Source organism: Sus scrofa, chromosome 10, assembly GCF_000003025.6.
Source record: "Sus scrofa isolate TJ Tabasco breed Duroc chromosome 10, Sscrofa11.1, whole genome shotgun sequence".
In the NCBI taxonomy this organism is placed as follows: domain Eukaryota; kingdom Metazoa; phylum Chordata; class Mammalia; order Artiodactyla; family Suidae; genus Sus; species Sus scrofa.
This window is the reverse complement of record NC_010452.4, coordinates 8594140-8619407: the sequence shown is the minus strand read 5'-3', so window position 1 is coordinate 8619407 and position 25268 is coordinate 8594140. Positions and strand designations below refer to the sequence as shown.

Here is a 25268-nt window from a genome sequence, read left to right as displayed (position 1 = left end):
TTGTTTTGTCTCTGTGCTGTGTCCTGCTTGTATTCCTGCATCCTATGGTTTATGAAGTCAGCATCTTCTCTCTCTAACAATTGAATAGTTTATGTGAAGTATTTTCCTCCCTTCAAAGGTTATACCACACTGCTGTCTTGTGTTAACATTTTTTAACCTCTGTTTTTAATTTTAGAAATCTCCAAATACCTGTTGGTCATTGATTTTCTGGTATATTTTGAAGTGGCCTTTAAGGAGCTGATGGAAGTATGGGTGAGGCTTGTCACCTGTGCCCTTCATGTAGGTTGGTCTTGCTGGTGTACTTTGTTACAGAACCTGCAACTGAGTGCGATTAGTGGTTTCCTCCTGGGATTGTCAGTTTCAGCAGGGAGAATCTTTCACTGGTCTGACTGGAAGGTATAATCCTGGCTACTGGTTTTGAGATCTGGGTGGAAGTGTGAAATTCCTCAAAACTTGAATGTAGATCTTTAATTATTCCCCATGTTATTTATGTATTTTTATTTATAGGCCACACTTGTGGCATAGGGAAGTTCCTGGGCCAGGGATCTAATCTCAGCCACAGCTGCAACCTACATCACAGCTACAGCAATGCTGGATCCTAAACGCACTGCACTGGGCTGGGATCAAACCCATGCCTCAACAGTGACCCAAGCTGCTGCAGAGGCAAGGCCAGATCCTTAACCCACTGCACTACAGTGGGAAATCCAGTCCCCGTGTTTTTAGTGTAGTATACCAGCCCTCAACTAGGTTGGTGTCCCTATGTCTGTTTTCTGTCTTCAGATTATCAACCTATTTCCTCTTCTTGGTTGAAGGGAGCTGGTTGCTTTATAGCACGGAGTGAAAGAGGATAATGGTGCATCTGCCTGCTTTTAAACAGCACTTCACCTCCACATCAGCTTCACAGGTGTCTGGCGTCAACAGTTCATATGCTTTTGGGGTCTCTCTTACTGTTGACTCTGGTCCATTATTTTTGTTCTTGTAGATTTTTTTTTTTCTTTTGTCTTTTTGTCTGTTGTTGTTGTTGTTGTTGCTGTTGTTGCTATTTCTTGGGCCGCTCCGTGTATATGGAGGTTCCAGGCTAGGGTTGAATCGGAGCTGTAGCCACCGGCCTACGCCAGAGCCACAGCAACACAGGATCCGAGCCGCGTCTGCGACCTACACCACAGCTCACGGCAACGCCGGATCGTTAACCCACTGAGCAAGGGCAGGGACCGAACCCGCAACCTCATGGTTCCTAGTCGGATTCGTTAACCACTGCGCCACGACGGGAACTCCTGTTCTTGTAGATTTAGACCCAAACACATATGTGCACATACATGGACACACCACACCACACACACACAACGTACTACAACAAAACAACATGTATTGCTCATTTAATGGGTCTGAAAATATATTCAACATTTATTTTAAACAAAAGTCCTCCAAACCTTTGTATTGGTTTTTATTACAATTTTCATGTATTATGTTCAGAGAACATGATGTGTATGAATTTTGAGCCGTGAAATTTGTAGAAGCTTTATTTGTGGTTAGTACCTGGCCAATTTTAGGCTTATACACTTAAAAGAATTCATATTTACCATTTGTTGTGTGTAAACTATTTCTCTCTCTTAATTAGCCTATTGGCCATATTTTTCAAATTTTCTGTATTTTTACTCATTTACAGATTATCTAAATTTGTAGTTATATTTAAATCTGAAACTAAAATTATTGAATGTTTTGCTTTTCATTAATAGTGTTAGTTGTTGCTTTATGTATTTTGAGGCTACATTGGTGAATATATGGTCCCTGATAGTTATAACCCCTTAAGTTATCATTGTTACTGGTGTATGGTTTCTACTTCTCTTTTGTTATTTTCCACTTTAAATTTTATTTTTTCCTGGTATTAAAACTGTTATTTGGCTTTCTTTTGATTTTTTTTTTCTTTTGGTCTGCTTATGATTTCTCATCTTTATTTCTAGTCTTTTTATATCCTGTGTTTTTTGTGTATCTTTAGTAGTGAAAATATTATAATCTCATATTTTAATATTGTAATTGCCTGATATTGCAATCTATTGTTTGGTTATTTTTATTCCCTTTCAATATTACAATAGACATGATAGCAACTATTTCTGAACTCATTTAGTAATTTCTCTTCGTCATCCATTTTATATTCAGTTTCTTCTTTCTTGCTTTCCATTGGAAATATTGAATTTCTTTATTTTGTCTGAAGGTTTTATTACAGTTTGATTCTTCTCATAGTTACTCTAAATATATGAACACTCTTAGTTGTAATTATTTCTATTTCTCAATTTCTTAAGCTTATGGGTGTCTCTGTCTTCCCTCTAAAGAAGGCGCATGCACTAGCATAATGTGTAAACATCCCTCAGTTCCCTTCACCTAGAATTTTAGTTCTGAATTATTATAGTCAGTATTGAATTCTACTGATTTTACTAATATTTTCATGCCTTTCCGTGTGTCATCTTTCTGGATTTATGTCATCATCTGGTAAGACTCATTTCTCTAAAGTGTTTTACAGTAGATCTTTGTGTAAGAAACAGTCCAAATTTATATCTATGGAGAAGCTCTTTATTTCATGCTTGAACTTAAAAATAGTTTCTGGTGTATAAAATTATAGTTTCAGATTGTCTCTTAAACATTTTGCATATTTTTTTTTTGTAGTCCTACCTCAATATGTTGTAAAGAAAATCTGTAAATCAGTTAAAAAAAAAAAAAGAAAGAAAGAAAAGCCTGGTGTCTGATCTGATTCTTGTTCCTTTGTGATCTTATTTTTATTCAGTAAGTTTTAATTTTTTTATTTTGTATTTTTTCCTTAAACCTAACCCCTGGCAACCACTGGTCTTTTTACTGTTTCCATGGTTTTGCCTTTTCCAGAATGTCAAACAGTTGAAATCATCTAGTATAGAGCCTTTTCAGCTTGGCTTCTTTCACTTAGCAAGTAATGTGCGTTTAAAGTTCCTTCATGTCTTGTCATGGCATGATAGCTCCTTTCTTGATGGTGCTACATAATATTTCATTATCGGGATGGTTCACGTTTTATTTACTCTTTCACCTGTTGAAGCGTATCTTGGTCCTTCCAAGCTTGGGCAATCATCCAACTAGTTATTTCTTTAAAACCTCCCATCCCTATTTCAAACTGCTGTAGCTTTCCATTTCTCTTGAGAATACGTACTGTGCTTGGCTTCAATTAGCTTTTGGCCTAATACATTTATGTGGTCCTCCAGTGTAGACGGTTCAAAGCATTACCTTACTTTTATAGCAGGTAACTTATAAAATTTCTTATTATTCACTTAGAACTCATATTTCTCTGGAAGCATCAACTCCCTGGGTTAATAGGATGCCCAAGGAGAGAAATTAAATCCTAAACCCCGACTCCGCCTTTACTGCAACGTTTAATGGAGGTAGGAGATTTGCTGCCGAATGGAGGACATTGGTATTAAACTTAGGCTGAACCGTTGCCCATTTGGCGCCCTCCCAACCAGTTAATCCTGCCCTCAGTGGGACTCCCGATTCCATCACCCCGAGCCCTGCGCCTGCCTAAGAGCTCTCTTCCTTGATTGTAATAACCAAGGTCATTAAATAAGAGGGGAGAGGAAAGTAATGTTCTAGCTCGTCTTCGTGCAGCCATTAGCTCCCCACCTCAATCACCTCTAGATGCACCTGCATGCTGCCTCCAGCAGCACAGAGCTGCTGCGAAACTGCTGAACGCTGGCTTTGCTGTGATGGGATGGACAATGACCCTGTCGGGACGATGTTGTAGAGAGAAAAGAGCACAATGGAAAGAGTCTTCCCAACTCACCCTCTTATCGCACATAACCCTTATCTTCTCTAAACCCTTGTTCTCTCCTACATCGAAATCTATCCATCTCTCTTTCCAGGAGTTTCTCAGCTTGGTGGCATTATTTTCTCACACCTCTCTCCCACGTTTAGTATATTCAGGACTGGATTTGGGAAAGGAGGGAAAAGCCTGTGTTATTGAGATGTCTCGTTGGGAATGGAAAGTCTCCGTAACAGTCTTAGATGAGTGATACCTTAGAAATAACAGAAGTCACAGCTCCTAATCATAGTCATGGGAATCAAGAGCACTACATCTTCATTCAGGGAAAACAAATCTTGAGATGTTCTGGATGATGGAAATGCTGTAGAAAGTAAACTGCTTCCACAAACTTAGGGAGGTGTGATTGCAGCCAATTTCATGAGAGACCACAGGAGGCGTTGAGAAAATCCCTCCTAAAGTATCGCTTTGAAAATATCATCTAAGCAACAGTAAGAAGTCCTTTAGGGAGTTCCCGTCGTGGCGCAGTGGTTAATGAATCAGACTAGGAACCATGAGGTTGCGGGTTCAATCCCTGGCGTCGCTCTGTGGGTTAAGGATCCGGCGTTGCCGTGAGCTGTGGTGTAGGTTTCAGATGCGGCTTGGATCCCGCGTTGCTGTGGCTCTGGCATAGGCCGGAGGCTACACAGCTCCGATTCGACCCCTAGCCTGGGAACCTCCATATGCCGCGGGAGCGGCCCAAGAAATGGCAAAAAGACAAAAAAAAAAAAAAAAAAGAAGAAGAAGTCCTTTAACTTTCAACATCATTTAGGACAAACATAAAAGAAGTAGAGGGATGGGAACATGAAGAGGTTACGTTTTGTTCATTTAATAAGCAGGTGTTGTCACTTGCCAACACTATATTAGACACTAGGACGACCAATATGGGTAAAATATAGTGAATTTGTAGTTTAATATGAATCTAGAATTAAAATAAATGTGCAGTAATAAAGGTAGGCACAGAGCGCCCTGAGAACAAGCCGAAAAGAGTCTCTAATTCTTGTCATTGAAGTCGTAGAATGGTTGAAAGGACCCTCTGGAAAGAGAGCCGTGGACCATGTAAGAGCTCAGCCACATGGGGACAGTGAGTCACACGATGTGGCCGAAGGCAGGGTTCATGGGGGGTGGGGAAGCACCTCCACGGGAAGTCAGAGGACAGACTTAGATGCCATCATAAGGAAGTCACATGGAACTTCTAGCGCAAGGTACAGGAAGCCTGAATGTTGGTTTAAGATAACCTCTTTTAGATGACTTAAATATGCCAGCTTATTCCAGTGCTGCCACAACTCCGCCTCTAAAAGCCTCTGAGAAACTCCGGGACGCGCTGAGCATCTTGAAGAGGTTAGCAAGGTAGCTAGCGTGCTGTCAGCATGCGCGCTGGGCTGACAAGCAGAGCCGCGCGTCCTAATCCTGTCTGATTCACCCACTCAGCCAGCTGTGTGGCCGTGGACATGTGGTGAAAGACCTCCGAGTCTGTTACTTAAATGCAGGGCTATTTTAGCTCATGTGAAGTTAGGTGAGTCAAAGGAGATCGTCCAATATGTGTTCAATAAATGCAAACAGTTTAAAGAGATAACCTTTGAGTATATTACGTATAGCCTGAAACAATAGTTTAAAATCAAAAGGTGGATTTCCTCCTTAGCTAAAACATGTCTTTTTTTAATTTGAGTACAGTTGATTTATAGTGTTGTGTCAGTTTCTGCTGTACAGTATAGTGACCCAATCATTTATATCTATATCTGTATCTCTCCCTCTCTCTCTCTCTCTCTCTCTATATATATATATATACAGAGAGAGAGAGATAATTTTTTTTCTTTTTTGGTTACGTTTGTGGCATGTAGAAGTTCCTGGGCCAGGGATCAACCCACAACACAATAGTGACCCTGTACGATCCTTAACCAATAGGTCACCAGGGAACTCCTAAATTATATCTTTATTCTCTTTTATAGAGGTGATACACACGCTATTTTCATCTTTTAAAATATTTAATAAAGGGGGAATTTTCAGTTCTTACAAGTTGAAGGTTGGAACGAGAATGTCGCAGGTCATGGAAAATGGAAGATTTGGAAATCGCAGGTATTATATAAAAGAGTAGCAGAGGCTACTAGTGATCCTCAGCCTCTCTTGTCTTAGGACGATGCTCTGGCCAGGAGAATATTAGTTGAATTGATGTGTGCTCTTTCAAGCCATCAAACCCTCCGTGCACTTTTCTTATCTTCTTTTTTTAAATTTTATTTTGTTGAAGTATAGTCGATTTACAGTGTTGTCTTAGCTTCTGGTGTGCAACAAAGTGATTTAGTTACACATATATAAAAGTATGCATCTGCTAACCCCAAGCCCCAGTCCATCCTTTCTCCCCCTTGGCAACCACAAGTCTGTTCTCTATGTCTGTGAGTCTGTTTCTGTTTCATAGATAGGTTTAGTTGTGTCATATTTTAGATTCTACATGGAGCATATTTTCAGGAATGAGTTTGACACATGGGAGACAGACACTCAGCACTAACTCTTGCTGATATAGTGAATCTATATATTTTATTATAAAATACCAAGTTGTTCTAAACAAAAGGGGCAGGATATTGCTGCTGGGTTAAAGAGTAACTTAACACGACTGTTTTTTAAGTGTTTTCAAAGTAGCAGCACTTTAATTCAATCCCTACAATATTTTCTTTTTCAGAGGGCAGGAGTGAGTGCATCTCCTTTTCGGATAACTGAGGGTCAAAGATAGAGTCAGAAGCTAAATCAAGATCTTCCCCAGGCCCAAGTGTAGACCATTGCCTGAGTTCTTTCCTAATGCTTTTTCCTTTGGAAAATCTTAAGCCAAAGGACCTTTTCATAGAAACTTATTAGAATTCTCTTCGTGGTTAGGGGAATCTAGCAATGAAAGCTGTGTTGTCCTGGTTTCCGAAGGCTCTGGGAGAGGAGTTATTCTGTGGACAAAATGCATGCAGCTGTCAGAGGAGTGTGCTGGGGAACAGGCCAACAATTTTACAGTTCAAGACCAGATGTGATTGAACGTGTCGACAAAGTGCAGGATCACAGGGTCAACTGCCGATTTTCCAGATCAATTTTTAAACTGTCTCTGCTGATTAGGGCAATGGAAATATCCATACATTTCATGGGGAAGGGAATGATCAGGGAACAGAAGCTAACATAATTCATCCCAGCTTAGAAAAATTGTCCATGAGGTATTCTGCTTGATTCATCTCTCTCTTTTTTTTTTCCCCTTCTGCATATTTGAAAACATTTTGGAGGGGAACTGTGGGAAATCATCTTCCCCAGAACACTGGCAGACCTTTCTTAATTCCATTAATGGAAGCTTGGTGCCAGGTCAAAATGCTTTGTTAAATATTATCCTAACGGGTGCCTTTATTTCCAGCATTCCATTGGCACGGCGTTTAGAACCTGAGTCTCTGCAAACATGATTAAAGGAAAGGAGTTACTAGTTTTTCCTCTCTTCTGGCTGTTATCTGGGAAGCTCTGAACTCAGAGGAGTTGCCGAGTGGGGGTGTCTTGCATGAAAGAAGATGGGAAGGTAAGTTTCAGCTTCTTTTTTTTTTCCCCCAGCATTATTGCAAAGAGCTCTGGTTCTGGATAGTTTCCCATTCTCATTCTTTTCAAAATGAGGAATCCTGAAAGTCAGCCTATAGTATAAGATTACTCAAATTCCAGTCTTCTTTCCAGAAAATTGACAGGATGTACTTTGCATTGCTAAGTAGGCATAAGCTGTTGCTTCCTCGAAACCTTGAATACACATCGCTGTTTCCGTACCATCCAGTAATCTCACATGGTTTTCATCTCTGTTGTGGGCACCTAGGGGAAAGTGGTACCAAAAAACTGGATTTACTCGTCCTGGAAAGACTGGATGAGACCCAAACTGGCTCCCAGGGAGAAGAAGCAAACACATTAAATGTGAATTCCTTCTATTTCTTTTATGAAAGAAGGTTTCCTAGGGGGAACAGGAAGGTCGTAGAATATATGGCTCTTCTGAAGTTCTACTAGGATGCCAGGGGTGCTCTTGCTTAATTATTTCATTCCATTTATAATCAGCACCAGCTTTATTCATTTGGACAGCAGATGCAAAATAACGGTTAGCTTTAACATTTTTTTAAAAAATTTCATCTCTTCTTCAGCATCTCAATTTACTGGAGGTATTCTCACTTACGATTTAGTCCTTTATGAGCAAATATGAATGCGTCTCTAATGCAAATAGCAGTTCTCATCACACATTTGGGTCCTTGTGTCTGTACCACTGGCCTGAAGGGCCTCAGTTACTGCCCGTGCAAGGCTGGTGTGCAAGGTAAAGAGAGTTCAGGCATCACTTGGCGTTAAGCTCCCATCCTCACCTGGAAAAATACCTCTTCCCAGACAGCCTGACATACCTCCCTTTCGGGGAATGCAAACAATGTTTAGAAAAGGGTTTAACACACACAACACAGTATCCAAAACCATGGGGTTCGCAGTGTACAATATGAAACTGAGAATTTCACCACACCCCCAGGTTTGTGCCTCTTACTTAATCCAGACTGATACATACACAGCCGGGTATCATCGGATGTGATAAATATCATAGTATTGGGATGAAAGAGGACCCCCAGGGCCAGCCCCTCATCCTGATAATGTCGGGATTCCTAACACAAGAGGTGCATTTATTTATTTTTATTTATTTGTTTTCTTTTTAGGGCTGCAGGTGTGGCAGATGAAGTTCCCAGGCCAGGGGCTGAATCAGAGCCGCAGCTGCCAGTCTACACCACAGCCACGGCAACACGGGATCTGAGTTGCATCTTATACCTACACTGCAACACCCGATCCTTAATCCACCAAACAAGGCTACGGAGTGGACGTGCATCCACACATATACTATGTCAGGCTCTTAACCTTCTGAGCCACAGTGGGAACCCCCATAAGAGGCGCCTTTGAACGAGTTCCTCGGTGATAACTCGTAGTTTGCCCAGCAGAGAGGGAGAGCATGGTGTATCTGTCCCAGTGGTCTTTGCCTTTGTACAGTGCCCCCCATTAAGATCCCCGGGTTCTTTCCCCGGGCCTAATCCCCTCCCATTAAGCATGGGTAGAACTTGTGAGTCGTCAGGATTTTGCAGCTGTAATCAAGGTCTCTTATCAGCTGTGTTAAGCAAAAGGCCGATTACTAGGATGGGCCAGATTTAATCAAAGGAGCCTTTTTTTAAAAAAAGTTAAATTTTTAAAAAATTAAAATTTTTGGCCCCATGCATGGTATGCAGAAGTTCCAAGGCTAGGGATCAAACCTGTGTCACAGCTGTAACAGAACTACAGCAGCGACAACATCTGATCCTTAACCCACTGAGCCACAAGGGAACTCCGTCTTTTTTTTTCTTTTTTTAAAAATTGAACTATAGTTGTACAATATTACATATGGTACAGGTATACAATATAGTGATTCACAATTTTTAAAGGTTATATTCCAGTGGTAGTTATTATAAAATATAGGCTCTATCCCCTGTGTTTTACAATATGTCCTTGTAGCGTATATCATGCCTCATAGCCTGTACCCCTCACTCTCTTCCCCTTCTATTGCCCCTCCCCCCCGCCCCCTGCTAGTAACCACCTGTTTCTTCCCTTTTCATGTGTGTCTGCTTTTGTCAGTGGTTCTATCCACTAGTTTGTTGAGTTTTTAAGACTCCACCTATAGGTGATATCATGCAGTATTTGTGTTTCTCTGTCTGAAAAGAGACTGGGTCCATTCTGAAGTCAGAGAGTCTGGAGGTGGATGAGGGCCTGTGAAGGGGGCCGTGCGACAGGGATAATAGCAGCAGGACCAGGGGGAGCCGGGCCTCCAGCTACAGGGAAGTTAATCCCGCCCACAGCCTGAGGGAGCTTGACGTGGATTTTCCGCAGTCCAGCCTCCAGCTGAGGATGTCACCCTGGATGCAGCCTCATGAGACATCATGCAAAGAACCTGGCCCTGCGGACTGCGCTTCTGGCCTTCGCGAATTAATGCAGTTGCTGCTTTAACTGCTGAGCCACAAAGGATGGTTTTAAACCCCTACAGCATAGGAAACAAATACCCAAGGGAACCCTACAGAGAGGGGGTAGCTGAGCTGGCCTTGTGGGTGAGAGGACACGTGGAAGAGGGTGGGCTGGCCAGTGAGGCGCCCCATATTGAGGAATGACAGGTAGTGAGACGAGAAGGTCAAGGTGGAGCTGCTTTCAGAAAGGCCTGTCTGTGCTGAGAAGCGTGAAGCAGGGGCATGAGCAGGTGGCCAATGAAACCTAGGTGCAGAAAGGTACGCGGTAGAGGCATGCAAAGAAATGGAGGGAGGTCGTCCCCCAAACAGCGAGACTGATGAGGAAATTATTGTAATAGTCAACCTGACGTTTTGGCCCATTTGTTTTCACATTTATGCTCAATATGATAGAATCATGGACTTTCCAGCTGGATGAAACCTCAAGGAATCATCGGCTGATATGAAAACCTCACCACACACAGAGAAAACATCCAGTTGCTCAAATGAAAATAAGTCAGTCTAGGGAGTTCCCTGGTGGCGCCGTGGATTGAGGATCAGGCGTGGCCATTGCTGTGATGCAGGTTCAGTCCTTGGCCCAGGAACTTCCACAAGCCGCAGGCATGGCCAGAAAGAAAAAATATAAATAAATGAAATGCATAATTTTAAAAAAACAGAAAAGAAGGGAGTATAAGCAAAATTGCATGAGCTCTAATGTTTGTCAACTTCTTCTTGTGTGTGTATCTAAGTTCTGTGTTCACAGCAGAGTCATCTGGTTGATTCATGGCACTAGTTTAAGGTAAGGAGCTAAGTGTGCCCCAAGGTTGAGGTGGCTCATTCATTTGCCTAGGCTCCTGCCTTCAGACAGGCAAGACCTTGTTATCCCCATGAAGTCACAGAGATGCAAGAGGCCACATAACCTCTTCCAGGTAATCAGCAGGGGAGGGGCAGACTGGACTTCCATTCTTCAGACCCCTCTTTCTTCCATTATTCCATTGATGGCAAGCCCGGCAGATGATAGCGCTGGAGAGGCTGAGAGACCCGTGAGCCTCAGGAGCAAGGTCACGGTAGAAAGTATGTGGACTGGGGATCCCCAGAGGGGTCTGGGAATGACATCGGCCACAATGAGCATTCTGTACCGAAGTCCTTTTTACCCTGATTCAAGTGTATAGCATCTACTGTGCGATTTTATCAAATAAGAAAACAGCTCCCTTTTTCACGTGGAATGGTGCGCCAGCTTTGATTCAGTCCCAGTAGTCTTACAAAGCGGACTCAGGTTCACACTTAAAGGACCATGTCCCGTTGTTTTCATTAGCCCAGCGTTAAGATGTAATTGTGTCTAGAGCCTTGGTAGGGCTAATGCACCTGCTGTCATTGTCCCGAGAAACCCAGATGTTGTGTATTAATATCACGGTGACCATTACAGGCGTGATTGCTTGTAGCAGTTTTTCTCTCTTGGAGCTAATCTTTTAAAAAAAGAGAGAGAAAGAGAAAGAAAGAAAGAGAGAGAGAGAAAAGAAGGAAGAAAGAGAGGAAAGAGAAAGAAAAGAAAGAAAGAAAGAAAGAAAGAAAGAAAGAAAGAAAGAAAGAAAGAAAGAAAGAAAGAAAGAAAGGAAAGAAAGAAAGAAAGAAAGAGAAAGCAAGAAAGAAAGCAAGAAAGAAAGAAAGAAAGGAAAAAGAGAGAGAGAGAGGGAGGGAGGGAGGGGAGGAGGAAAAGAGAAGGAGAGAAGGCAAGGAAAGAAAACCAAAACAAAAACAAGCTTCTTCATTATTTTAGGTACTTCCCTAGAGGGACCGTTTGCCTCAGCCCTCAGGTGCCGTCCGAAAGGCTGCGTGTGGGTTGGAACTGAGCAGGGCAGCCCGTCCACAGGGCTTCTTGCTGGCTTCCCTTGGAGTCGCCGGCAGCACGGTGCAGAGCAGGGAGGGACGGTGTCCACGTGGGAGGCAGCGATAGGGATCAGCATCCTTAAACTCTAGCCAAACTATGTTCACCTCTGAAAATAATACATCTTAGGTTTCTATTTATATTGAAATCTTTCGAGGATCCCGGAGAAACAGCCCAGCCGCAGTGCTTCTGTTCCATTGAGCATCTTAGCCCTGGAAGGACCCTGCATCCTGTGCGCAGCCCGTGGCGGCTGAAGGAGCGCAGGAAAGGGTGAAGGGTGACACATCAGGCCCGGGCGCCGGTCGGAGGCCATTTCAACCAGGGGGAGAATTACTTTCCTCTGTGTTCCGCTTCTCCACCTGCCTTTCTCTTTCCTTCTCTGTTCGGACGTGAGCTAGAGCACACTCCCCGCAGGCCCTCGCTGCAGGTGTAGGGCACCACAGACACCCCCTCTAGCTGTGTCCCGTTTTCCCGAGGCACTAAGAGCCAATCAGCGTTGCTGGGTTTTCCCAGGTGAGGCTGAAGAATGTCTCACAGAAGCTCCAGAAACTTTAGAAAGGCTTCTCTTTGGTTCGGCGTGCTCTTCCTGGGGGTGGCTTACAGGCTTTATGAAAGGAATCCACATCTTGGAGCAGATTCCAACATGAGGCAAAACAGTCAGCTCCAATCCAGCCTGACCCTAACACAGTGTTGCATCATCGTGAACTTGGGAATTGGCTGTTTACATGTTTAGGCTTAATCATATTTTAACCCCAACCCATTGGCCACACACAGGAAAAGCTCCCAGTTGCCTCCTTGCAAGCGTGGTTTGCAGGAAGGGCTGGCTCTGCCTTTGAGCCCCTGTGCCTCGGCGGTGATGACTGGCTCTCCCTGGCCGGCTCTGACCTTAGCAACTGGGCTGGGTTCTGCCAAGATCCCACAAAGCTGTGGTCCCACCGGCTTTGTGCTGAGATGCTGTAAGCTCACCACTGGCATTGCACAGAAAGAACCACACCCAGGAAGGAGCAGGTCCAGAGTTTCTTCCCATCCAGAGGGGAGACAAGGCATCAGAAACCCTCAGATAGAAGAGGGCGTGGGGGGAGAGGGGGGGAGGGGGAGGGCAGGGGAACCTCGGCCCAAGGGGCCAATGCTCGGTTTACCCTTTAATGTCTCACGTTGCAGCATCTGTCGGAAGCCTTATCCACTCCCCCCTGCTTCCACCCTCTGCTTGCTGTTGTGTAGTTTTATGACTTCCTGTGTCACTGTGTCATTGGGCTTTCAAGGCTTTTTCCTCCACTGGACTTTAAGCATCTTGAGGGCAGTGAGTAGACTGCTTTATCTAATCAAGAACTATTTATTGAGCTCCTACTATACATAGAAGATACTTTTACAGACAGTGGAGACAAGGCAAAGTGAACAAGGTAGTGAACAAGGCAAAGAAGACCCATGCCCTGGGGAAACTTACCTTCTGGAGAGAGGGAGACAAGCTTACAGACGTGCTTCTCAATATTTGCGTCTGTGTTCCCAGATCCCAACACTGTGTTTAGCATGTAATCAATGTGAAAAAATATATCTAAATATCTTTTGAATAAGTGAAAGGACCTGTTACCTCAAGATGTGTGAAGAATGAGCTGCCTTTGCAAGGTGGATTAAGAGCTTCCTTTTTTTTTTTTTCCAGAATACTCTTAGGAAGCACTGTGGTCTTTACACCTATATGCTGAGTATTGAAGGACCCACGGTGGCTCCCGTTTTGCTCACCCTGCCCAATAGGCATATCAGAGAGGGCAGTGCAGCCCCCATGGCCAGGTTATTTTCAGTGACAAAAATGGTGCCGTGGATGGCATGGGAATGACAAAGAGCCCAGCAAATGTCACAGCAGGCACTGTTCCATGTTGCTGGGTTTCTCACATTCTAGATCTGAGCTCCCGACGGAATGTTCCCAACCCATCTAGTGGAATTTGAGGTTTGGCATACCATCTCTCGGGATCCCTGTGCCATCATCTCCGATGTAATGGGTGTCTACGTCCTGCCAGCATCCTCTCCTTTTAGAATCTACCCCTTGCTTCCGTGGATGGGGTCCAGATGGGACTCTTAATACCGTATGACTCTCTTGTCACAGAGTTGGTTGGGGGGGAGGGGACGGACTCAAGAGGGAAAACAAGGAATCTTTTTAGAGAATCATATGGTTTCTGGAGGAGTCAGAATATTTTTTTTCTCTGGATCATGATTTGTAGAGAGATGTAAACATTGAACAAGCAGAATTTATAATGCAATCCAATGAAATTATTTTTTGTTTTCCACTAGCCTTTTCAAATTCTATCTGACCTAGATAAAAGTTCCTGTAAGCCAATTTTCTGAGTTTACTTAGATCCTCAAGTCACTTTAAGTCACAAGTATAGTCCACTTCAGAAATTACAATGTCACGTCCAAGATATTAATGCAAACTTTGAACTTGATTGACATCAAAGAGTTTCCCATCCCCTGACTTAGGGCTGCTTCAGGCTGGGAGGCAGCTGGGAAGCCTCCACATCCTAACTGGTTTCTGATCCCTTTGGAATCAGAGTTATGGGTGGAGACAGAGGAATGTTAAGGAGTGAGGGAGGGAAATTCACACTTAAAATGCCCCTCTCCGAAGCTGGCTTCATGCGCTCTGGGTGGCAACCTCTAAAACCATCCCTGCCTCTTGCTAGTACTTTCATGAGCTCTTTGGATGTTCCCATTACTGGAAGCCTACTTCCTGCAGCTCCCCTGACCCACTAGAATGGATTTCCTGTGAGTTCTTCTGCAGCCCCGGAGAACATACCGTTGGCTTCCAGTTTCATGTTCCTAAGATGCCCTCCAGGCCTTTTGGTGGCCTTACCCGGCAGGACCCAGGCTGAGCCCATCCTGGCTCTTCTCCCATCAGGCCAACCTCTCGTCTTTCAGAAACACACACCTCTTTCTCTCAGCAAACCTTGAGCTGTGGGCTGATCCCAAAACAGCTCCTCCATCCTGTGTTCGTGGTTAGCTGTGACTCAGATGTCACCCCTCTACATGCCCCAACTCAGAGTGGTCCCATAGGTGGGTCTTCCGTAGGCTCGACACTCAAGAGGTAGCACCCATGAGGCACTCAGGGCAGAGAGGGCTTCGGAGCGGAGTTCTCTCCCGAAAAATCTCTTTTTTTTAACAAATCCTTCCTCTCTCTCCTTTCAGATCCCCACCCCATGTACTGCCACCCTTTTCAAAGTCTTCCTTCTGTCAGGAGAACCCAGGAGCACTGGAACTAGCCCTTCCGCCTTTACCTTGCAAATACTGCACAGGATGAGGTGGCTCTGGAATTTCACCTTTATTTTACCTTCGTGACTCCCTGGAAACATCAGTTTAAACACTTTCCAGATGAGGCATGGCCTCGAGATACCGGGGCCCCTCTGGAGAGAACCTGTCTGGGAAGGCAGAGGCCAAACAGCTCAGAGAGAGAGGGGAAGACTTGATGACACTTTCTGGAGAGGGAGCCAGACTTGGCACCTGTGCTGCCTCTGTGACCGCCCATAGAATCGCCCTTGTTAGCCTCTGCCGGTTTGCATTTGGTTTCTGTTTACTGGAAAGTCTCCTTCCTAAGACCCCAGTCCCCTTTCCGGTAACCAGTGAGCCAGGCAGACGTGCCCATCCATTCCTGGAAGTTATCCCAGGCTTCCCTCTTCCCTCTCTGTCCCGTCAGGGTTTCTTCTCAGGGAGGACTTCTCCCATCCCCTGCCCTGCCCTCAGACCCTCATGTACTAGAAAGACGACATTCTCCTTGACACGCTTGCACAGAGTGGGTGCACACACGCCTGCAAAGAGTGAAACAGGTGCCCGCCCGGTGGCCGCGTGATAGGAGCAGGCAGCACTTATCTCAGCGGCAGCAGGTCCTGCCGTGTAGAGTTAATGGGCTGCTTGAGTGATGAAAGTTGAGGCCACGGACTCTTGTCTGGGAGAAGAGCATTAAGTCAGGAGGAACCATATTATTTTTCATTAAAAATGGGGAAGGAGTTCCTATCGTGGCTCAGTGGTTAATGAATCTAACTGGCATCCATGAGGACGCAGGTTTGATTCCCGGCCTTGCTCAGTGGGATAAGGATCAGCATCACTGTTAGATGTGGTGTAGGTGGCAGATGCAGCTCGGATCCTGAGTTGCTGTGGCTGTGGTGTAGGTCAGCAGCTACAGCTCCAATTGGACCCCTAGCCTGGGAACCTCCATGTGCCACAAAAAAAAAAAAAAAGAAAAGAAAAGAAAAGAAAAGAAATGGGGCTGGAGAAGTTCCTGTGTGGCTCAGCAGGTTAAGTATCCAGCATTGTTACTGCAGTGGCTTGGGTTTGATCCCTGGCCTGGGAACTTCTGAGTGTCATCAAAAAATAAAAATTAAAAAATGAATAAGCATTTTTAAAAATGGGGCAGGAATCTACAAGTTGGCTGCTGAGGAAAGTGACTAAAAGAAAGAGAAAGCCCCAAAGCCCTGGGAGGTGTACTGGGGTGGGTGCGGATTCTCCGCAGAGTGGACGACGGGAATTTAAGCCGTCTTCTTCGTCAGCACAAAAGCGGCCGCTGATGTTGGAAGAGGAGATGAGGCAGGCAGCAGACACTGAGGCTCTGTCCTTTTCCAGTGTTCACAGCGTCTGCCTCTCAGGTCCCCATTCAAATGTCGTTTCCTCCATCAACTCATGCCCGCCCGGGGTTCAGCCTGAGAAGGAATCCTGTGGGGGCATTCTGCAAGGTTCCACGCACAGGAGCCCTTGTGGGACATTGCAGGTGGCCTGATGCAGTAAGTGCGACATTCAGCTCTGCATCAGTCTAAATTAAAAATACAATTTTATGAAAAGAACCTTTCGCCAAGGATGGGTTGGTTTATAAAGTGCCATCGTGGCCCATCCTCTTTGAATGGAGCGTGGATTCCTTTTATTATTTCCTGCAAAGGGAAACCTGAACTTTCCCCAGGCCCAAGGGGGCATGAAAATCCCTCCCTTCTGAGCGTGCCACTAGCCTATATTAATATCTGAAAGATGACCGGACATTCCGAGAGCCCCTCCCATTGATGTCAAAATAAAAATACAAAGTTGCTCTTTTTTTTTTTTTTTCCTCTTTCAGGAAAGAACTCCCCATTTCACCTTCCTAAGCAGTGGAGGAAGGGGATCAGAAACAGCAAGTGCTGATGAAAACTCCACTTCCAAATACATTCCATGGCTTATTTGTGGAGGGAAATGCTTTTTACCTTTTGAACTTTCAGATACCTGGCAAAAGCAAATGGGTAAGCCTCCTTTTTTATTTTTTTCCTTTTTAATTAAACAGGAAAAAATACCACACCCTGGCTTGGCTGGGAACCCAGGGCGGGGGTTGGGTGGCTCTTCCCGAAGACTCGCTCTGCACAGATGTGTGGCTGGAGGCGACGGTAATGGCGACAGTCGTGGTATCTTCCTAGAAACCACAGCCGCTGGGGTTTCTGGAAGCGGGTGGTGGTGACGAGAAGTGTAACGGTTCGTTTCTCTGTGTACCATAACCTTGCACCTTCTTGCCTATAAATCAGAACCATTTGAAAATTCACCACATCCTTTTTCTGTCCGGGCCTGTGAAACTGCTTCCTTTAATCCAGCAGATAGATGCCTGTGGTTTCAGGGCCCTGGGATGTTCCGTTCCATGTGCCACATGCGTGTGGTTAGTTAATGACCTGGGTGTCTGCTGAGGTTTGCGACCACGGGTTGTTGCAAAGCTCTACCTGACTTCTTTCTTCTGCTGGAGAAGGTGAGAACATTCTTAGTGTATTAGTCATGCGGGGTTGTTTTTTTTTTTTTTAAATACACAGGAAATGTTTCTCTCCAAGAGCACATAGTTTGGCCAATCGCAGTTTCCTAGGTTCAGAGCAATTTTACCACCTATCAGGAGTTTTCCAAGATAAAGTTTGTAGTAGCACAGTGTTCGCAGTGGAAATGTCACCAAGTTGCCTCAACTCAAGGCATGCTTTGGCGTTTCGGTCACTCTGCAAATATTTATTGAGCAGAGTTCATTGGGGTCAATAGGATGAACTGCAGGGTTGTTTTTCCTCATCCCTAGAACTTACCCACGACCCACAGAAAGTCACACAGGCACTATTTTGCTGCTAAAAGAGGAATCTGACTATTGAATGTGGACCGAAGTACAGGCTGTATCACTCTTCTTACATTAAAGGGTAGATGGTTGGATGGCAGCAAATTTGGACCCAAGAGCCAGGTGGCTGCCGTTTGATGCTGAAATTTACCCGTTGGCACTGAAACGTTCCACTGCACAAGCCAGGCTCCCAGTGTTAATGAGTTCACAAACAAGACCACGTCCAGTCTTTCTAATTCGTCATCTGTCACTTGGAACCTGACTGTGGAGCCTATCAGACAGGGAATCCACATCTGAGTCTATCTTCATAATCAAAAACGTCGGTTAGAAAGCAGAGAGTAGAGGAAAGAACTGTCGCAATTGACACAAAGCCTGTCAACTTGTTCCTGGGTGAAAATGGGTTAGTTCTCGGTGATGATGCTCCTGTATCAAGCTGGCTGTGCTAGGGTACCCGGTTAGTCAAGGAAGTCTCTTCTCCGTACTGCCGGGAAGGGATGCAGTAGATGTAATTAACCTCTGCAATCCGTGGACTTTATGTAGAGGAGATCGTAGACCATCGGAGCGGGGCTCATCTAGTCCATCGAAAGGCACTAGGAACAGGCCTGGGATTTCCCTCTGGAAGAAGAAATACCACCTGTGAGACAGAGCATCAGTTCCTGCCCGTGGGCTTCTACCCTGCCCATCCCTCCGTGTGCCGTGCAGATTTGACGCTGGTCTAGACAACGCTACAACCATAAAATCCATTCATTTCCTTGTGCATTCTCTCTCTTGCACATGTGCACGATAGATAGATAGATATTAATGTTAACCTATTATGTAACATATAATTAATATCAATTATTAGTACATAGATATATATTACTATATTTTCTACCGGTCGTTACCCTCATTGATAGCAATCCATCACTTCATCGTTGACCTAGACATAATAAACAGCCAGCTTGATTTTTTTTTTTTTCCTGAATCAAGTATCAGAAGAGAGTATGTAAAATTAGCAATGGCTTTCGGGCATGTCTGCAGCACAACTGTGTGTGATATTCAGTCTGTTCACAGCAGAGGAGTGAGAGCTCTCTTACCAAGACCTAAGTGAGATCGCATCACTCCGCTATTTAAAACTCTCTGTGATTTCCTCTTCTTCTCACAGTCAGTGTCAAGGTTCGTATGTCCGCCTACAGGGCTCCACGAGCTCGGATCCCAGCTTCCTTGGACCATCTCGTCTCTCCTCTCCGTCTTGGTCTGTGTTCCAGCCACACTGGTTTTCCTGTTCCGTAAGGAGGCCGGGCACCCTCCATATCCAGGGCCATTATCCAGGGCCAAGGCTCCATTCCCTATTCGTGATTTTCATTCTTCATCACACTCTGCCTACTTATCATGATCCCTATTTACTGCTATGCTCAAAATTTCTCTCCACCCGAGTGTAAAGTCCCATGAGAGCAGGGGCTTTTTCTCTGTTTTGCTCACTGGCTATATGTATCCCCAGGACAGGCACAAATTAGGCAAATCTACTGATATTTGTGGAATGAATGATGGTTGGATGAGCTTAATTCGGTGGTGACATCAACCGAATATGTGAGTGGATGTTATTTAGATAAAACAATTTATTGACTGAATTTTAATTTTCTGCCAGGTGTTTTCCCCACACATAGATACTGTTTCAAAGAGCACTGACCTCTGATCAGATTTTTTTCAGTCTTCTTCCTCCAGAATATTTTTTTCTGCAGCAGTGGCCGTCTTGGTTACCTCTTCTGTGTTGAGAATGTCACTTCTCTTAACTCATGTGATGCTGCACTTTGCATCCAGTAAGATCTAGCTCTAGAGTTACCCCTCCTCTGAATTCCTCCCCGATTCTCCCAGCATCTCTTGAACTCCTCATAGCACGTGTCACCTCTGCTCTTCACATGATACGTAGCATCGGCGGTCCTCTTCTCAACTACACATCTATGTGCCAGTGGATTCCAGGGCATAGAAACCGTGCCCTACATATGCCTAACTCCCTGTGGCAGCTAGCATGGTGGCGCATAATGGCAGTTTTCCACTGCCCATCTGTGGGAGAAATAAGTAGCTTACTTAGTCATATGTCTGGCCAGTGAAATAAAGGAATCAGAGGAAAAGGAACGAAGATTACTGAGAAAAACACTGAGAGACAGAGAGAGGAGAGCCAAGGCAAGTGTGTTCTTCACACCATGACCAGCTCAGCCTCAGCTTCATGGCACCCTAGGTTATCACACCGTGCCCCAAGGTGAGGGCCCAGCAAGGAATGAAATCCAGGGCTTGCTGGGTGGATGAAGGTTCCCTCTGATGAGATCGCCTCCTGTCATCTCTGCTGGTATAAGTGGGAATAAATAGGAGAAGGGAAGCCAAATTTGCTTTTGTTTCTCGTATCCATCCTTACTTTTCACCATTTACCACCATTTAGTATATATTTACCGGTGTATCGACTCTCTTTCCAACTGGAATATAAGGTCTCTGGAAATAGGGGCTTAGTCTTTGTTCACCATGAATCCCTCATTGCCTAACCTCGTGTCTCGTACACATAGATGCTCCTAAGTACTTGTCGAATAAATGAAATGGCTTCATTAAAGTGGCATCAGTTTCTATCTTGTCCTGTTTGTTCCTTTTCTCAAACGGAGCCAATATTTTCCTTCCACAAGTCTGGTTGGACAGTTGCTTTATTCAGTCACAACTCTCTTCTCTCATCATACAACGACACCCCTTAGACACTTCTCTTGCAGGACCGTGAATCAGGACCATACTGGCCTCCACACATGCAGACGCAGATGTCATGTCCTGCCCATTTCCAGCCCTTGGCCAAAGCGACCCAATAGTCCTAGAGAAATTCTTAATTTTTTAAAAAATGTTTAGAATGCAATTAACAAAAAGAACTTTAAGCCAAGTTCTGGAGGTGGACGGTGGCGATTGCAACAAGCATGTGCATGTATTAAATGTTATTGAACGGTTCACTTAAAAATAGTTAAAATGGTTGCTTTTATGTTGTGTGTAGTTTACTGCAATTAAGAAGTAAGTTTTTAAAAAGTGATGCCTGCTCATACGTTGACCAGCTGGAAAGTCAGTCAGTAAGACTCACTCATCAAGGTGAACAAGAAGCAAATCTGCCTTTGCTTCCTTTTCTCTGTGCTGGAGTTCACGCACCTTTCTCCATCTTGACCCCAACCTGAGATATAGACACAGTCAGTCTTAAAGGAATGATTGATTTTTGAAAGCAACTCGCCGTGTTTCTACAATTAGAGTTCCCATGTTGCATATGTTTATTTTCCAAATACTCTTAAAGAAAGAGCACTGCTTCATATCACATTCATGATCAGGAAAATGAGTGTATAGTAGACTGTGGAACAGCCCATAATTTTACACTGAATGCCGTCATCTGAGGGAATCTTCCACCATTATTTATTAGTTCCTACGTTTGTTGCTTTTTCAAAGCTTAGAAATACGGGTGAAATTTAAAACAGCTTAATTAAACTTCAGATGTGTGGTTCTGATAAGCCTGGCATGGAGCCACAGCATTCCAAGATTCTCGAATAGCATAATCTAATTAATTTTTTTTCTAGAACACAGAGGTCATAAACACACAGTAATCTGAAACACTCAGTGTCCTGCCAGCTGGCATCTTCTCATTTCCAGTTTCCCTGCACTGTAATTTTGCTCCCATTTGTGAGAAACTGTGGATTTCTCCACCTTGATAGATTGTATTAAGTTACATGCTATTCAGTTGAGGTTTTTTTTTTTAATGAACTAATTACATGTTAGTTAATAATAGCACATTGCATCCACAGTCAACTGTTGAATATCCCTTTTAAAGAAACTACTTCAATCTTGAGGTAGGAATGTCTGGGAGCGGAATTGACCTGTGAAAACAATTTAATCACCCAGCAGTGAGTTACTGCGTGATAACTAAATGTGTATGTATTGGATATCAGTGTTATTAGAAATAACAGCCTCAACAACAAAAAACCACGCTTATGAAACATGAAATTTAATTTTTCCTACTAAAATAATGGTTTTCACCACTGTGGGCCATGCTTGATTTTATCAGTGAAGAGTAATTTAAAAAGAGTGAAGCATGCTGGGTAGACGCGTGGCCGACGTCCAATCCAAAGTTCTGCCTATGGGAGTGGGGGAGGGGCTGCCCTCTATGATGTTCAGCATAAGTAAGCTCCTAATTCTTCCACATCCAGTTCTGGATGCTGTCTCCTCACTGTGCACAGATCTCGCAGACAATAATGATCTTGCCTTGAAGGCAGCATCCGTCTTTCCAGATGTGCCGGTTCTGGACCTCTTTGTTTTTAAATCTATTCCTAACCCCCCTTTGTTCTGCTTTACTCTGCGGGGGACTGACCCCTACAGGCTGGGTTTCCCAGGTTCCTAAGTCAAATGGTTTCCCTCTTGACTCCACCCTTCAGAAAGAAACTGGGGAGTTTGGAGGGTCCGAAGAGGGGAGGGGAGGCCAGAGCATCTCCTTCTCTGCCTCCCGTGGCATCTCCGGCAGCAGCTGCATCTCATCTGCCCACCAAATAGGCTCCCCATCCTCCCTGCCTCCAGCTCACAGGTGGCCGCATCTTCTAGCCTTTGCCAATCTGATTGGCCTCATTGTCTCAATAGACTTCTTGGCTGCTCTATCTCCAGTATAACCAGTTCCCTGCATTGAGTTCCCACTGTTCTAACTATTCAGTGGTTTTTAATTCCTGGATGACCATGACTGACATCCCAGACTCGAAATCACAAATCCCCTGAGGCTCTATCTATTTTTCATTCATTTCAGATGCATTTTTCTCAGCATTTTTATGACATCATTTTGATACAAAATTGCATAAAATATTTTTCTGCCTCCTTTAAAGAACATTTTGGATTTGAGAGAAAAGAGAGCAAGGACGGGGAAAGAGCAGCTCTTTATAAGGCTCCATACTCACTTCTACCTAATGGTCTGTATCCCGGAGTTCCACTTTTCCTGCACAGCAGGGCACACATTTTGGGTGAGGTCATACACACCCAGGGGTATGATGTCATCTTGCACATTGTGTTACAAACAGGTTTAATAATACATTGTTGTATCTTAAACCATGAGCTGGAATGCTCTGGTCCAGCAGCCAAACCCAGGATGCATCTGGCAGACCTGTTAGTCAACGACCCCAAGAGCTCAGTACATTTCTCCCTATTGAGATGGAACAGAAATGACTCTTACAGATTTAAGGTTCAGTTTTATAACACAGCAATGATGTCATCACTATTTTTTTTTCCTTCATGTCTCTCTCTCTTTTTTTTTTTTTTCTCAGCCTCTTTATATCTCCTTCCCTGCTCCTTCCCAGGAGGAGTGCTTCTCTAAACTTACCTGAGCCCAAGTAGCTTAAAAGAGGTATATACATATACTGGAAATTGGCATTTTTCATAGGCTGAGTGATCTGGAATCTTTCCTACCACTGGCCACCCAAGGGCTTAACAGCTCCTAAGAAGGATAGCACATCCTATGCTGAAGGAACCTAGTCCATTGTGGGAGATATAAGACCCAGAAAGTGGTTTTAAAAAAATGCCGCCCCCCCCCCCGTAGGTTTCCTTAATTTCTGGACAGCTACGTTTCAATCTAGAAGCTACAGAATCATCTTAGACTTCTCTGTTCCCCCTTCATTTCTATCCCATCACTTTTTATTTGCAGTCTTCCTGATGGTTGCCTCATCCCACCACCAAACATCTGATGTCCTAGCCTCATTCATCATTTCTTGCATTCTCCAAGAAAGTTCTCACCTCCCTTTTGTTGGTGGTGGTGTTCTTCCTTTCTGCTTTCACTGCTTGGGGAAAAAAATCTGATTTATTGTCCAAAAAAAAAAAAATCTTCACCAGCATTGCTTTCTCTGGAAACATCTCAGATCACACACAAGAGGGAAGAAATAATTTTGGAGTGTAGAAATCAGACAAGTGAATGGTAAAAGATTTAGACACGCAGAGTAGAAGTACTAAGCCAGCCATAGAGGAAACTGAGAACAAACCCAGATTCACATTACATAATCCCCAAAACCTCAAAATGTGGCCTTATCAAGTACCTTGAGAAGTAGGACTAAAGGGGGTAGATTTTTTTATAAAGTGGTTGAAAGTATTTTTTTTAAGAAATGAGGAAAGGGGAGGGAGCAGGACGGACAGGCAGTTCCGAGTGTGGGGATGCAGACTGTTACACGTGGAATGGGTGGGCAGTGGAGCCCCGCCGTACAGCACAGGGAGCTGTGTGTGATTGGGTCACTTTGCTCTACAACAGAAGTTGAAGAAACATTGTAAGTCAACTATACTTTGATAAACATAAATAATAATTTTTTTAATTTTTAAAAATTAAAAATAAAATGTGCATTGTGGCTCAAGAGCCCCTAAAAAAATAAAATAAATAAAATAAAATTTAGTTAAAAAAGAAAGAAACGAGCACATCACCTCTTCCCTAGTTCACTATGCCAGCATGCCCCCCATCTCTAGTTTATCATCTAGAAAAACACAAAACTTGGGACCTTAAGTAGCAGCAGGCACAGTGGATTGTACAGACAGATATCTTACTGAAGAAAGCAATCCCATGTACACTGAGAGCTACCACCCTCCACTCTCTGTGTCCACCTGCCCCCACCACGCTGGCTGCCAGGCAGAATATTGAAAAAAATCTCCTGTGAGAAACATTGCTTTGCCAAAAAGCTATAAAGATATGGACAGGGAAGATGTGCCATTAAAACCAGTCCGCCAAATCACTCTACAGTGAAACTGACAATTAACAGTCCCCGTTCATGCACTTAGAACAGCAGATCAACTCATGATTGCCCTACCCCTAAGTATAAAAATCCCTGGAGATTTGAGAGACGCCTCCAACACGGAATATGCAGAACAGCAAAGAACACACGTGCCTGCCTACACCCCCTTCCCCTCACAAACAGCAACTTGACTGAGACAAGCATTTGCAGTGAAAGGGGAACGTTGGTATTTACAAGTTTTTATTAATATTATCAAGGAGATAACATATAAATGCAACTATGTAATAAGAATCACAAATTTTTACAAAATGAAGAAGTTGTGAATCAAAGAGTAAATATGAACATAATGGGACCAGTAACGAGTGGCCCCAAACCCAAAAAACAGGAGTTCCAGAAACACTAGAGAAATGGAAGGGAGGAAAATGTCAATAGAATTACTCAAGAAAAGTTCCTGAAGAAGGAGATCACCAAAAATAGACCCATCTGAAGCCAAGATTTTGGGAAATTTCAACAAACAGAGAATCCTAAAAGTTTACTAAAAAAAAAAAAAAAAAAAAAATTACATGCAAAGGATCAGGAATCAGAATAACTTTGGACTTCTTGGGAACCCTGAAGGTGAAAGGCACCAAAGCAATGCCTTCAAGATTCTGAAGGAGAATGAGTTCCAATCTAGATGTCTAGACCCGGATAAACCATCAGTCAGATATGAGGGTAAAATAAAGATGTTATCCAGTCTTCCGTGTCTCAGAAGCTCACCTCCTGATTCCTCGCACGTGGAAAACTACTT

At 44.0% G+C, this 25268-nt stretch overlaps 1 protein-coding gene across 4 annotated transcripts in view; it reads left to right on the top strand.

Moving 5' to 3' along the window:
- LOC102164422 overlaps window positions 1–25268 on the top strand; it is a 410010-nt gene that overhangs the window by 327049 nt on the left and 57693 nt on the right. For all 4 annotated transcript variants that reach the window (XR_002336182.1, XM_021064306.1, XM_021064308.1 and 1 more), the window contains 2 exons: window positions 7191–7346; window positions 16758–16917. The gene's annotated coding sequence lies outside the window, so the exon portion shown is untranslated. The remainder of the gene's footprint in view (window positions 1–7190; window positions 7347–16757; window positions 16918–25268) is intronic.